This window comes from Chiloscyllium plagiosum, unplaced genomic scaffold (genome assembly GCF_037043375.1).
Source record: "Chiloscyllium plagiosum isolate Xiang-an unplaced genomic scaffold, Cpla_swu_hap1 HiC_scaffold_20, whole genome shotgun sequence".
Classification (NCBI taxonomy): Eukaryota; Metazoa; Chordata; class Chondrichthyes; order Orectolobiformes; family Hemiscylliidae; genus Chiloscyllium; species Chiloscyllium plagiosum.
Window position 1 is genome coordinate 19,047,021 of NW_028270158.1, and position 15,646 is coordinate 19,062,666.

Sequence of the window (15,646 nt, forward strand, 5' to 3'; positions counted from 1 at the left end):
ATTTTGTGATTTATTCATGATTCTGATTTTCCAACAGTTCCCCTATTCTTCCACCACACTATTTTCTATCAGGTTTAGCATCATTAAAACAGCATTAACGATAACATTAATATATAAAATATTACAAATTATATCTGGATGGTAAGCAGAATTGGCAGATTGTGGAATCAGTCAGCGTTTACCATTGAATTGACTCCAGTAGTGCCATTTCAAAGCTCAACACTTCAGCTAGTATCGTCTCATAACCTCACTCAGCAGGAAGGACCCTCTATCAATGCTTTTTAAAAAGATTGTCAACCATTTTCATGTTAGCTCTGATTGATTTTGACAGCTTTTGCTGAGTTTGTAGAATGTTTGCTGATTGCACCACTAGCTAAAATTAAAGTCTACAAGGAGTGATGTGGCACTTGGTGAAGATCTTGATTCTCACTTCAAGCGTTCTGTTCAGTACATAAACCTTGCATCCAATTATGGGTTTTATCATCTTTGACCTGCTGCAGCCTGAAGGGGTAGAATGAAAGAGTCAACAAGGAGTATAGGCTGCTTCAAGGAAAAGGTGGAGGGAAGGTGGTAGAAAGAAAGATTCTCAGTAGGAGACCATATCTCCAGGATTCATTTCCCTATTACAGCATCAGTGAGCAAAAGTTTCATTAAGGATAAACTCACTGAAACTCACTACTGCTTACAACCAGAGTCACAATACTGGAGAAGGGATGGTACAGACAGTTCTGCTATTGACTATGAAAGTTGATGGTAGCTTTTATATTCTTTGCATTTCTCCACCCAAGTCAAAGCAAGCAACATCTCCAATATTTCATAATCTACTGTTATATCAGGGAGTTTATTTGTGTTCTATATGAAAAGATAGAGGAATATACTGTATTGTCTCTTGCCAGAGAGAAATAAGTGAAATGAACATTTGGCTTTGCAGATTAGCAGGCTTCCCATGACTATATGCCCATTACTTTCTGGGAACAACAAGTAAATTCAGAGCTGCACCACAAATATAAAAGATTCTACTCCTTCAATGCAATCTACAAATCTACTGAAAAAAAATGAAGCTCATGGACTGGGACTGTGGTAGCAGTCACGAAGCATTTGTTCTGTGTAATTTCATTGCACCATTAGAATATGAGTCATCTGGAGAAACCAAAGAGTAGCTACTTGGTAACGAGAACTATCCATTGACCACTTGCCTGATGACTTCACGAGCAGTTAGAAGATAATTAGAGGAATAATACAACATGAAATGTGAGCAGACCACTGAAGTGTTTAAGCAACTCTTCTTCTGTCTGGACCAACCTGCAAAAGCCTCAGTGTATCACATTATTTGTAGTGGTCTTGCTGCATCACATGCAACTTTTCCACAAGTAGACCAGAAGGTGGGTGACATGGCAGGAGGAAAACACCCTCAAAAAACCCCTTTTTGTGCGTTGTTTGTGATTAGCTGATTAAATAGTGGTTCCAATAAATGCAGCCCTATTAACGATTAAGTTATAGTTCCACACTTTACTGACCATCACAAAGTTGTCTTTGCACAGTCCTGAAGTAAAAGCCATAATAAATCAAACATTCTAAACCAACTTTTAAGAATCAAACTATCCAATAATCCATAGAAACGTGAACCAATTGCTCTGATGCCTGACATCTGTGTACTTTCTCCAAGCACTGTAACATAATTCTACCCCATTTGCTGGAGCATGACTGATGAAAGGCAACTGATAGATGGCCTTACAGGATGTTCTTTGCGCTACAAGGTCTAGGCTTTAAACATCATCTCAGACTTATTGGCTGATAGATAACAGCAAGTGCACTGGTGGAGTGGTGCCCTAATGGAAAAACAAACTAGAAGAGGGCAGCAGATTTGTGTTCCATCACTGCTACTTTCAAAGGCGGTGTTTCAGCAATTCCAATAATCTATTGGAAGAACAGATTGTTGGAGTACTGTGAGATGTTGCAAAGCCCTTTGAACACTGGTGTCCACTGGCATCAGTTTGTGTGTTCATGGCAATAAGTGGAAACAAATTTAGAAATGATGGACTCTGGGCACGGTTACATGCAAAACTGGTGACGGAATCTTCCACAGTCCTTAATAGTGACAGCAGGTTTTCTGTCAAGCCCACCATAGTGTCAATGATTTCTGTGTGGGTACCTATCGGCTTTTCTGTAGACAAAGTCCTGAAAATACTCATCTGGACATGGCAAAATCTGTGAAAAGAGAATCAATGGGTGTATTTCTCATTCCCTGAAGTGGCAAGAGTAACGGCAAGCATGATGAATTGATCAGGCGGGAGTCCAAAAACCAGATGCTCACTGTTGAGACACTTTTGTGATTAATTCCTCCACTGTTAGATGAAGATGAATTCTGTGCCATCAGGTGGCATGAAACCTATATACATGTATTTGCATCTCATTACCTTCACAAAAGGAATCAACTTCCTCTTCCCAATTAATTTCTACTCAAGTGAAAACTCAGAATCAATTCAGACATCTGACTACATAAAGCCTGCAGCTTTTAACTTTGTTTTTCAACCTCCAGTCCAGTACATAGCTTTGGCTACTTCTACCAAAAAACAATTTTGGTCCTTCTGTCTTCACTCTTGTTATAATCTCTACAACTTCAGTCCGCACATATATGGGGACTAATGCAGAACATGTCCATTGCTCCATGCAACCACAGGATGGCAATACACCAGCTTCAGCTTCCCAGATGGTACTTTGGTGAACAGGGTACTATCACTTTCCCCGTGATTGTAGTTTCATTAAGGTCTTCACATCTGAATTTACAGCTATTATTGAAACAGCTTTTGTAACCTCTATGAATACGGAAGCAAATTATTTGTTCATTATCTTCACCATTTTCTTATTATTTACTATTAACAGCACATTCTCTCTCTCTCTCTCTTTTTCTCGTTAAATAGCTGTAGAAACTCTGCATTTCTGCATTCCTAGCTAGTTTCCTCTCATTCTTGAATTTCTTCCTCCTGATTAATTTGTTGGTCATTCTCCATTGTTCTTTATATGCTATCAATCATCTGATCTGCCAATCAACTTTGCACAGTTTTATGTATTTAGCCTCAAGTATATTGCTTTCCCCAACTTCTTTAGCTAACCATAGTTGGCATGTGCTCCTTTTAGAAGTTTTTTTTAATGGGCCCCACGGTGGAGACCCGGGTTCAATTCCCGCCTCAGGCAACTGTCTGTGTGGAGTTTGCACATTCTCCCCGTGTATGCGTGGGTTTCCTCCGGGTGCTCCGGTTTCCTCCCACAGTCCAAAGATGTGCAGGTTAGGTGAATTGGCCATGCTAAATTGCCCGCAGTGTTAGGTGAAGGGGTAAATGCAAAGGAAAGCCACACACACAGATCAAGTCCTGAGCTACGAAAGCAACCACCCCAACACACACAAAAGAAGTTGCATCAAGACACTATTCAAAAGGGCCACAACACACTGCAGTACACCAGAACTGCAAAAAGAGGAAGAAGAACACCGATACAATGTATTCGCCAAAAACGGATACCCACGCAATTTCATCAACAGATGCCTAAGGGAAAGACAACGGAACGAGGACATGCCACAACCCAAAGGACTACCCACACTACCATACATCAAGAGCATTTCCGAACTGACTGCGACCACTAGGACTCATAACAGCACACAAACCAACAGCCACTCTCAGACAACAACTCACCAGAACGAAGGACCCGATACCCAGAATGAGCAAAACCAATATAGTGTACAAAATCCCATGCAAGGACTGCACAAAACACTACATAGGACAAACAGGAAGACAGCTAACGATCCGCATCCATGAACACCAACTAGCCACGAAATGACACGACCAGCTATCCTTAGTAGCCACACACGCAGATGACAAGCAACATGAATTTGACTGGGACAACACTACTATTATAGGACAAGCCAAACAGAGAACAGCCAGGGAATTCCTAGAGGCATGGCACTCATCCACAGATTCAATCAATAAGCACATTGACCTGGACCCAATATACTGACCACTGCAACGGACAGCTGGAACTGACAACCAGAAGCAGCAGATTCAAACCACGATAAATGCCGGAGGAAACATCTCAGAAGCGCTTCACAGGAGGCTCCCAAGCACTCAGGATGTCACCTAGACAGGGGACGAAACGTCTGCAACACAAATTCCCAGCTCGGCGATCAGAACCACAACAAGAAGTGTAAATCCTCCAAATCATACACCCTCACTTTCCCCAATACTGGTGTCAGGAGCTCACAAATTAGAACCCACTTCACCCTTGCAGGTCTCTGAGCCATGTACTTGTCTGTCTAATTTTATGTACCCTACATCAATATGCATGCAGTTCAGGTGACAACCCAGAGATTATAAACTATTGAGTTCCTGAAAGGGTTCAGAAATGATTTACAAGGATGTTGCAAGGGTGAGAAGGATTTGAGCTACAGGGAGAGGCTGAATAGGCTGGGGCTGTTTTTCCTGGAGCGCAGGAAGCTGAGAGGTGACCTTATGTATGTTTAATAATTCATGAGGGGTGTATTAGGGTAAATACGCAAAGTCTTTTTTTGCTGGGGTGGGGAGTCCAGGCTAGAGGGCATAGGTTTAGGATGAGAGGGGAACGATTTAAAAGGGATTTAAGGGGCAACGTTTTCATGTAGTGGGTGATGCATGTATGGAATTGGCTGCCAGAGGAAGTGGTGGAGGCTGGTACAATGACAACATTTAAAAGGATGGATATATGAATAGGAAGGGTTTAGAGGGATATGGGTTGACATTTCGGGCAAAAGCCCTTCATCAGGATGGGCTTCCTGATGAAGGGTTTTTTTCTCAAATGTCGATTCTCCTGCTCCTTGCATGCTGCCTGATCTGCTGTACTATTCCAGCACCACTCTAACCTTGACTCTAACCTCCAGCATCTGCAGTACCCACTTACACCTTAGAGGGATATGGGCCAAGTGCTGGGAAATGGGACTAGATTAATGTAAGATATCTGGTCAGCATGGACGAGTTGGACCGAAGGGTCTGTTTCTGTGCTATACATCTGTATGATTCTGAGTTTCAATTTAGTGCCAAACTCCTCATATTCTCTATGCAGACCCTCATCCTTATTCCTACTTATGTTATTGATAGCCATATGGACCAAGATGACTGGATTTCTTTTCTCCCATTAAAAGTGCCTTTCCAGCCCTGAGCTGCTGTCTTGAACCCTGGCACAAGGCTGGACTGTTGCTCTTTGCTTCAGAGAATGGGGTCAATACTCCTTGTTATACTGTCACCTATTACTACTACTACATCTCTTGTTGCCCTCTCCATTTGAATGCCTTCCAACCACAGTGCCATAGCTAGTTTGCACGTCCGGTAAGGCCTATAAATATAGTCCCAGAACCTTTGACCCTGGAACCGCCTGTCAATAGTGAGAACTTCTGATCATTTAGCATGTGATATGTCAAATAATATACACAGCCATCTCTCTTGCATAAATAATGAGCTGTAAAACACATTTGCTTGAGATAACATACCCTTGGATACTGACAGATATGATGCCATCTGAATGCTTGCTGTAATATTTTAGATTTTAATTGGAAAATTGAGGCCTGAGTTAATGTTTCAAGTCATATATGGACTTCTGAAATCCAGTTATGAAGAAAAGTCATACTTGAATTGAAATATTATCTATTTCTTGACCCACTGTTGCTGCTGGACCTGAGTGTTTCCAGCACTTCGTCTTTACTTTACATTTATAATATCTACACCATTTTGTTTTAGTTTTAGCCTTTGTCAGGGACTACCTATTTTGCCTTTTTAGAAAGTAAGCTGAAATGGAAGTTGAGTCTGTCTTCAGCTGGAAAAGCAGATTAGTATTGCGAAATGGAAAAATCAAGTGAACATTTTTAGCTTGCAAAGTTGTTGTTTTTTGAAGCAATGAAGTTGCTATTTTGAGACCGAATAGTTCCAAATGCATGAGTTAAGGAATGTCTGCCTGAGGACTGTCCTCGGATTGGCTGAGCTACAATTTGTCACAAATTTGTATTTGCAGGGCAGCAAGAGACATCCAGAACCTGAACTGAAAATATTTTTCTCTTGCCCTCTCTCACATTCGAGTGAACAAACAAAAATAAACCAACGAAATAAAGAATTCAAACAAGAAAATGCATAGGTCCATGTGGGTGGAGAGTGCGCTTGGGAGCGAGAGAGAGTGGTTGGTGAGGGGGAGAGGGTGTTGGTGAAGGAGAGAGAGAGGGAGGGGGTGCTGGCAAGAGAGAGGGGAACGTTGGTGTGTGAGAGAGAGAGAGAGAGAGAGAGAGACAGAGAGAGAGAGAGAGAGAGGGGGAGAGAGAGAGAGAGAGAGAGGGGGGGGAGAGAGAGAGGGGGGGGGAGAGAGAGAGAGAGAGAATGTTGGTGAGGGAGAGGGCATTGGTGAAGGAAAGAGAGAGCATTGGTGAGGGAAATACTCAGGTGTGCTAGTCAGAGGGAGATGGGTCTGGGTAGGTTATTCTTTGAAGGGTCGTTGTGGACTGGTTGGGCCGAAGGGCCTGTTTCCACACTGTAGGGAATCTAATCAAAACAACAAATCAATAACGTAAATTAATAATTAACATCAATACCTCCTGAAAAGTGTCAAGCAGCAGTGCTAACTACTAAAGCTATCTTTTTACCTTTTTGCGTAATAAATAGAGATGAGCACTAACTTTGGTTTGCTCCTGATGTTGAAAGCTAGCACGGCAGAACTCTCAAGGGGATGGAACTAGGTTGTCTTACAGTATGGGATTTCGTCCTATCCCAGCCTAGTTTGTAGAAAGACTTTTTTTGAGGAAGGGTGGATATGTGTTTACGTCATCTTCATTTATAGGATTTGCACAAATTCTCCATTCCTGCATCAAAAATATTCCTCCCACTGACACTCTCGCTACCCAAGTCTACTTCCCTCATACGTTCTCACTCCCTCATCCTCTTTCCCTCACCAATACTCTCTCTTTCCTTCACCAATGCCCTCTCCCTCACCAACACCCTCTCCCTTGCTCCCAAGCGCACTCTCCACCCACATGGACCTATGTATTTTCTTGTTTCAATTCTTTATTTCGTTGGTTTATTTTTGTTTGTTCACTCGAATGTGAGAGAGGGCAAGAGAAAAATATTTTCAGTTCAGGTTCTGGATGTCTCTTGCTACCCTGCAAATACAAATTTGTGACAAATTGTAGCTCAGCCAATCCGGGGACAGTCCTCAGGCAGACATTCCTTAACTCATGCATTTGGAACTATTCGGTCTCAATATAGCAACTTCATTGCTTCAAAAAACAACTTTGCAAGCTAAAAATGTTCACTTGATTTTTCCATTTCGCAATACTAATCTGCTTTTCCAGCTGAAGACAGACTCAACTTCCATTTCAGCTTATGGGTAATTTAGCATGGCCAATTCACCTGGCCTGCACATCTTTGTGCTGTGGGAGGAAAACGGAGCACCCGGAGGAAACCCACGCAGACACAGGGAGAATGTGCAAACTCCACACAGTCGCCCAAGGCTGGAATTGAACGTGGGACTCTTGTGTTGTGAGGCAGCAGTGCTAACCACTGAGCCACTGTGCCACCCCATGAATGTTGAAGGAGAAGACGAAGATTAGCAACTGTCATGACTCCTTCATAATCCACCCATCCAGGTTGCTACAGCTGTTCAAACTGCCCAAATTCCAGGGATGGTTTCTCGCAGAGAAGGGATATTTCCAAGGAGATAGTTCCTCATCTCTCCACAAGAGCATAAGGCAGTGACAGGTCGAGGACTATGGAGAATGGGAAGGAAAGTGGAGTTGAGGCCGAGATAAGATCAGCCGCGTTTGTACTGAATAGAAGAGCAGGCTCGAGGGGCTGAATTGCCTACATCTGCACCTAGTTCTTATATTCTTATATTGTGCCCAATGTCAGGAACAGGAAAATCTGTCACATACATAAAAAATAAATATTTCTTCAGAAAACTTTTGATGAACCTTTTTATATGCAAAATGCTTAAAAATACAAATTTACTTTATCGGCTGAATTGCGACCAGCGCGCATTAACTGAACTCATGTTGCTGAGTATGATAATTTCTTAGAACACAAATCCCCTGTTTGGCCCTTGGCCCAAACATCTGCTGTTTATGGCAACTGATAAACATCTGAGAAAATTAAGACAGAGGCATTTTTTTTGTTGTCTGCACAGTGCAGCTTGTGTGATATAACGAAATAGATCTGCACGCTGCTCCTACCAGCTTTGATCTTTTAACAGCCTGTATTAAATAGCTTAGAGCTGGCAGGAGAAGCAGACACAACATGTGGAGGTGATGGTTTTGAAGTGTGATAACAGAATGTTTAGGTATGTTGCCCAACTAAAAACAGAGGGAGAATTAGCATGCAGTCAATTTTTATATGCCTCAAATTGAGTGTGCCAAATATCAATAACCTGTAAAGTGCTGGTTCAAATTGCATGCCAATTGGCATTTGTGGATCATCACGTACAAGTTAATCTTAGAATTCTCCAAAAATCAAAATATTACCTGAGAATAATGGTGGAGCTGGTTGAAATTTGGAAATGTGAAAAACAAAGTAAGACAAATTAAATTAATTGAATGCATTTTCCCAGGATGGCAGACAGTTCTACCCTACCAACTAAAATGCTAGTCAGAAACCAACCAAGATAAAAGTACACCAAACAGCAATAAGATACAGTGAGTTGTGTTAACAAGGAGAGAGTGGGACTTCCACCCTCTCTGGGCACTAGGTCCCATGCTTGGAAGCTGCCAGCCTATCAGATTGGGCAGCAGATGCACATAGTATGCTGTGACATGGTATGAATCCATGATTAAAGCATGTACTTTTAAGTGATGACATCTGTGTGACATCATGCTGTGAGATATTCTTGTATAAATTATCAACTCCATCTTGAATATTTACTACTGTAGTTTGAAATCCATGAGGAACATTTGTTAAGCACATTCATACTAATCACTTATTTGGTCTGTAAATAAACGTTCACCTACTTCTTTGCAGTAAGAATCCAATCTGTGTTCATGTTATCAGAGTTAACATTATGATTAAAGAGAACACATTGCACACCCTCTAAAATTAGAATCACCTTCCTTCCTGCCTTTTCAAAAATTTTTCAAAAGAACTAGCTCTCCACTGTAGCCATGTTATGGTGAACACCATATTACTGGGTCCAAACAAGCTGTTAATTAGCTCACTTGCCCCTTACTTATGGTGAGGCAATCGATGTTGTACCCACACATCCTTGGTATCAGAGAAGTGACAAACTCAGGGGTTGATGAGCAGGTGAGATAGTGGGCCCTGCTTGAAAGGAATAGCTGTCCAGAAGATTGTTAAAGGGAGAACTACCACTTAAATTTCATCCTTGTACTCATCAGGATGCCTGCATGTTACTGTGGTGGTTAGCACTTGAACAAATGCCTTTTCTAACAGTGACCAGTTGATTGAGAGGAAACAAGTCATTATTGAGAACTTTCAAGTAGTACTTAGAAAGTTTTAATCACATCAGGTGACTTTGGGTCTTTTTTTGCCCAAGTCCTAATTAACATATTTTCTGGAAATTTGCTAAGAACTTCCAATAGTAAGTACTATGTTACTCATTTTATTGGGCACCTTGTAGAACTCCCCAGGAGAAAGTCAGTGATTGGTCATGAGCATCTTTGCATTGGTTTCCAGTAACAATGGGAGAAAGTAAGGTCACACAGCTGCTGCAGTACAGAAACACTGAGGCCAGTCACTCCCCGTGCCAGTGCTGCATCATCCCCTTACACCTCCAGTTCCTTGTCTTCCTCCAATGGGTTGTTTGATTAAGAGTCTCACCCTCTTCAAGGCTCACACCTCTCTGGAGGAGCATGTTGTAGAAAGTGTAGAAGACCACCACAATGAGGAAGACCCTTGCGGGACTGTAATGCAATCTTGTTCAGAAGCCCAATGGCCTCCTCATTAGTGAGCAAATGGCTTTAGTTGTATTGTCACTGTGTCACTGTTTTATGCTGTTATTGAGAGACGGGGAGCTCTCTCATTAGCAATATCCCTTCTCCTCAAAACCATCCACAGAATTTTGGAAGTTTGAAGAGTTATAGCAGTTTGGATGGGTGGACTATGAAGGAGTCATGACAGTTGTCAAGAAAGTAAGTTCACACATACAGAAAATTCTTATAAGAACAAAAAAACACTGGAAATAGTCAGTGGGTATTGCAGCATTTGTGGAAGAAGAATCAGAGCTTCATCAGGTGAATTACAATAGATGCCTTGATGACAAAGCTAGGGTGGGGGAAAATGGAAATAAATTTACCGTCATATTTATCTGTTAGATCACAACTGTTTAGAATGAAAGAAAAAAACGTTTCATTCTTGCAAATAGGCCGTTAGTGTCATACATAATGCAGTAGCATGCAGCCACTTGGGTGGTTTTGCTAAGATCTGGAGCTAATCCTTGGAAGACACCAAAAGCAAAGTTCAGCCCAAATGATTTTGATGACTTCACACGTGTCAAGGTGAGCAGTGATGTAAGATCAGTGGTGTCAACATTAAAGCTATATGACTTAGTAACATTGTGTCTGGACAGTTGCAGTCTTTGGTTTTTGGTCATACAGGGTGCTTCTACTTCCTATAGCGTTAGTATAGGATCTATGATTTTCTTCTCCTTGTCCCTGTACTGATGCTCAGTCATGTGACTTTCCGACAGATGTTGTTCCTCATCACTATTGGACATAAAATCTCAAAATCATACTCTCATTGCCAGCCACTGCCTTCCTTGTGTCCAGAAGCTTCCAAATTGCTTTTGGAAGCTTTGCTCTTTCTCTAATGGACCTACTGGGTGTGGGTTTAGACTCACATGTCAGCCAAACTGGGTGGAAAGGCAGAGTTATTTTTCTGAGTGCATCAGTGAACTAGGTGAGATTATAGATGATTGTTTCATTGTCATTATTTCCGTGATTAGTTTTCAATTCCAGATTTTATTAACCTAATACAGATCTCACCAATTACCACGATAGGATTTGAACAGAGTATTAACCCAGTTTTCTGAATTACTACTCCAGTGACATTACTACCAAGGCGCTGCACCGCTTCCCCCCCTCCCCTCCCCTCCCCCATTGTTAATGGATTGAGTGGGATTATGGGGCTGGTTGTCCTGATTTAAGTCACCAGGATCAGGAATGTACTGAGGAGACTGACATACTATCTGAGCTGGCACTTTTGTCTTTATCTATTTTGATCCCACCCCTGGAGGCACCTCAATATTTAGCTGCTTGAGGCCACAATAAAATCCTTTTGGATAGGAAAACAGGAAGATAGAATGTGAAAGAGACAGAGGAAAGTGATAGTGAGAAAAAAATGAAAATAGAGAAAAGCGAGGAAGAGAACAAACAGATGAAAATGAAACAGAAATTAATTGAAAGAGAGGAAGAAGGAAAGAGTGAAGAGGAGGATGAAATAAACAAAACAATAATGCAAGAGATAAATTAGAAAGGAAGAGAAATTAAGAGAAGGAATGAAAAGAAGTGAAAGAGGAAGGGAGAGAGAAATGAGAAAAATAGAGTTATATATAATAGAACTATAGACATATACAGGATGGAAATAGACCTTTTGGTCAAACTAGTCCATGCCAACCAGATATCCTAAATTAATCTAGTCCCATTTGTCAACACTTGACCCATATACCCATCCAGATGCCTTTAAATATTCTAATTGTACTGGTTTCCACCACTTCCTCAGACAGATCATTCTATAAAGCACCACTTTTGTGTAAAATCGTTGCTCCTTAGGTCTCTTTTATATCTTTCCCCTCTCACTCTAAACCTATGCCCTCTGGTTCTAGACTCCCCCACCCCAAGGAAAATACCTTGTCTACTTACCTTATCCATGCCCCTCATGATTTTAGAAACCTCTATACTGAAGTCTAGCAAGGGAGCAGGAATTTTTTTGTTGATTTCAAGTAACATAAAACTGACCCTGTGACCAGCAATGTGCCACAAGGATCAGTGCTGGGTCCACTGGTTTTCGTCATTTATAGAAATGATTTGGATGTGAACAGAGGAAGTATGGCTATTAAGTTTGTAGGTAACACCAAAATTGGAGGTGTAGTGGACAGTGAAGGAGGTTACTTCAGAGTACAACAGGATCTTGATCAGATGGGCCAAGGAGTGGCAGATGCAGTTTAATTTAGATAAATATGAGATGCTACATTTTGGAAAATCAAATCAGAGCAGCCTTATACATTTAACAGAAGGTTCTGGAGAGTGTTGCTAAACAAAGAGTCCTTGGAGTGCAGGTTCATAGCTCCTTGAAAGTGGAGTCACAAGTAGATAGCATAGTGAAGAAGGCTTTTGGTATGCTTTCCATTATTGGTCAATGCACTAAGTATAGGAGGTCATGTTGTAGCTGTACAGGACCATTGGCTAGGTCACTTTTGGAATGCTGCATGCAATTCTGGTCTCCCTGCTTTGGAAGGATGTTGTGAAACTTAAAAGGGTTCAGAAAAGATTTACAAGCATATTGCCAGGGTTGGAGGGTTTAAGCTATAGGGAGAGAATGAATAGGTTGAGGCTGTTTCCCTGGAGGGTCAGAGGCCGAGGGGTGACCTTGTAGAAGTTTATAAAATCATGAGGGGCATGGATAAGGAGAACAGCCAAGGTCTTTTCCCCAGTGTAGCAAAGTCCAAAACTAGACGGCATAGGTTTAAGGTGAGAGGGGAAGGGTATAAAAGGGACCTAAGGGGCAACCTTTTCACGCAGAGGGTGGTGCACGTATGGAATGAGCTCCAGATGAAGTGGTGGAAGCTGATACAATTACAACATTTAAAAGGCATTTGGATGGATACATGAATAGGAAAGGTTTAGAGGGATATGGGTCAAATGCTGGCAAATGGGACAGGATTAATTTAGGATGCCTGGTCGGCAGGGACAAATTGGATTGAAGGGTCAGTTTCCATGCTATATAGCTCTATGACATTATAATATCAATAGCAATATGCAAAAAATGTAGACTTTCTACATTTACTATCTGTTATGTGAAACTGTTGAAGATTTTTTTTTATTTACAAAGCAATTTTTTCTCTGATACTTGCTGTTCTCTGCTGTTTGCTCCAGAATGTTCAGTGCCTTGAATTCCCACAGGGATTTTCCTGCTGCTTTGCCCAAACTTGTAAAATATCTTTTAAGATAATAGTCTCACTATTTTACTAAAAACTGGATTAGATTTATGATTTTTTTAACATTCTACTCGCTAATTACTCTCACTTACATATAAACCATCACCAGATTCTTCAGATTTCATATGAACTTTTTAAGATCTATAAAACTGATGATTACATGTTAACTTTGTGTTGTTAAATCCAATTTGGTCAAAATTGACATTTGCTTTTAGTCTCATGTATCAGTTATGATCCCTGTGCATCTATGCAAACCAGCTGTAATCTCTTGATTTGGTTTTTGTAGCAATAATAATAGAATTAATGTGGCAGATCAATTTATTCTCTTGCTGTCTGAATGCACTTTTCTGTGAACTGCCTGAATCAACATAATATCTGTTCAGTCTTTCACTTTTGAGTGGGAACACTATAATCTGAATAAGCTGATGTCCTTGGCAGGTATAGACAGCATAGAAAGCCCACTCATTGAGAGATTATTAGGGGCTAACCATTTTGATTATATTTTCACAATATGGTCCTGTACAAGATTATCATGACTAATCTTATGCTAACTACTCAAATAAAAAAAAACACACTTGAAAAACGTAGTGTTTAATGATCTGTGCACAGTTTTACATTAAGTATTTACCTCCCTTCCTGAGTGCTCTTGTAAAAAGATAATGTGTGTGAATAGCTATTAAATCACCAATTAAATAAAGATTAAATCTTATTTACCTCTAACATTCCACAGGTCATTGCTATCTTAATATAATGGCATCTAATCAGTTCATAGAATCATACTACGAAAAAGGCCCTTCAGCCCACTGAGTCTGCAATGTTAAAAACTACTTTAAATCTACACTAGTTCTACTTTCCAGCATTTGGCTCACAGGCTTGAATGTTATGACATTTTGAGTGCTAACCCAATTACATTTTTAAGGTTGTGAGGTTTCCTAGCTCAACTACTCACCCAGACAATATGATCTCAATTGTATTTCTGATATTTTTCTAAATTACAAAAATGTTTGTGACTTAGAGTCATAGAGATGCATGGCATGGAAACGGACTCTTTGGTCAAACTAATCCATGTCGACCAGGCATCCTATATTAATCTACTCCCATTTGCCAACATTTAGCCCATAATCTCTCTTCCTATTCATGCACCCATCCAGATGCCTGTTGTAATTGTACTAGCCTCCACCATTTCCTCTGGTAGCTCGTTCCATACATGCACCATCCTCTGCATGAAAAAGTTGCCCCTCAGATCCCTTTTATATCTCACCTTAAACCTATGTCCTCTAGTTTTGGAATTCCCGACCCTGAGAACAACACTTTGTCTGTTCACCCTATCCATGCCCCTCATGAATTTATAACTTTCTGTAAGTAACATTACTCAATGTTACTGTCTTCCTCACACCAAGGTATTTTTATGACTGGATCTTGAAATGGGCAAATTGTATAAATTCCCACTCAACAACACCTGTAAATGAATGACAGTTTGTAAAAATTATTACAAGTCAGGGAGATTTCAGTAAGGGCAAAATGTCAAAGCTGGGTGTCCCAAATGTTGTTCATCTTTGAATGAGACTAACAATACATCTAAGGATGGCAAGGATCTTAATGGTAATGAAGTGGCCATTCTGGAAGTAAAAAAAAATGTCATTTGAGACTTGATTCAGCAGTTTAGTCTATCAGATAGAAGGCAGAATGGAAAAGGAAGCAATTGAAATTCATGCTTTTACTTTTAGAAAGTGAAAATAATGAACTCATTAGTTTTTGTCATTCATTTAAGTAAAGCTCTATTGTATGTTATCACTGCCAAAAGAGACTGAACTTATTGTAACTGCACTTAGCAACATGAAGTGTCTCAAGATCACTTGGTACTTGAATCTGTACCCTATGGATTATAAAGTGATTGCATTTGCTAATTCATTTATGACTTGGATTAATGTATGTACACTGATGTTCATGCAATTCTTAATGAATACAAAAACAGATCAAAACCAGGAAATGAAAATCCCTTTCCTTTAAATAAAATGTCAGAAAAGTAAAGGAGTAACAGCACACTGTTAAACAATTAAATCAAGAGAACTGGATTAACCATACTGTGAATGATCAAACTATGATTGATAACTGTTCTAAACACATACATGCACAATATGCAAATAAAAAGCACTGATAGGGACATTGGTTAGAGGTTTGAGCATAATTCCATCAACTGGAAAATCTACGGAAGATTGCACAGCAGCTGCATCAGGCGACCTCATCGAATTGCTGGAAGATTTGTTTACTCTCAGTATACTTTCGACAAGGCAATGAGTCTTGTAATGATGGAAGTGACTGATTTACTGGATACCTAGTCACAGCATGCTAAAAAACACTTCAAGATTAAAACTTCAGGCATGCCAACACAATTGTTGTGCTAAATGTATAAACTGCCTGACTGATAAAGGGAGCACTTTTTATTCACTTCTCCCTGTATATACAGGATCATAACTTTCTTATT

The 15,646-nt window shown here is 40.4% G+C and overlaps 1 protein-coding gene across 3 annotated transcripts in view; it reads right to left on the bottom strand.

Annotated features, from left to right (window-relative positions):
- Positions 1-15,646, bottom strand: part of sdk1a (sidekick cell adhesion molecule 1a) — a 932,616-nt gene that overhangs the window by 193,152 nt on the left and 723,818 nt on the right. The window lies entirely within an intron of this gene.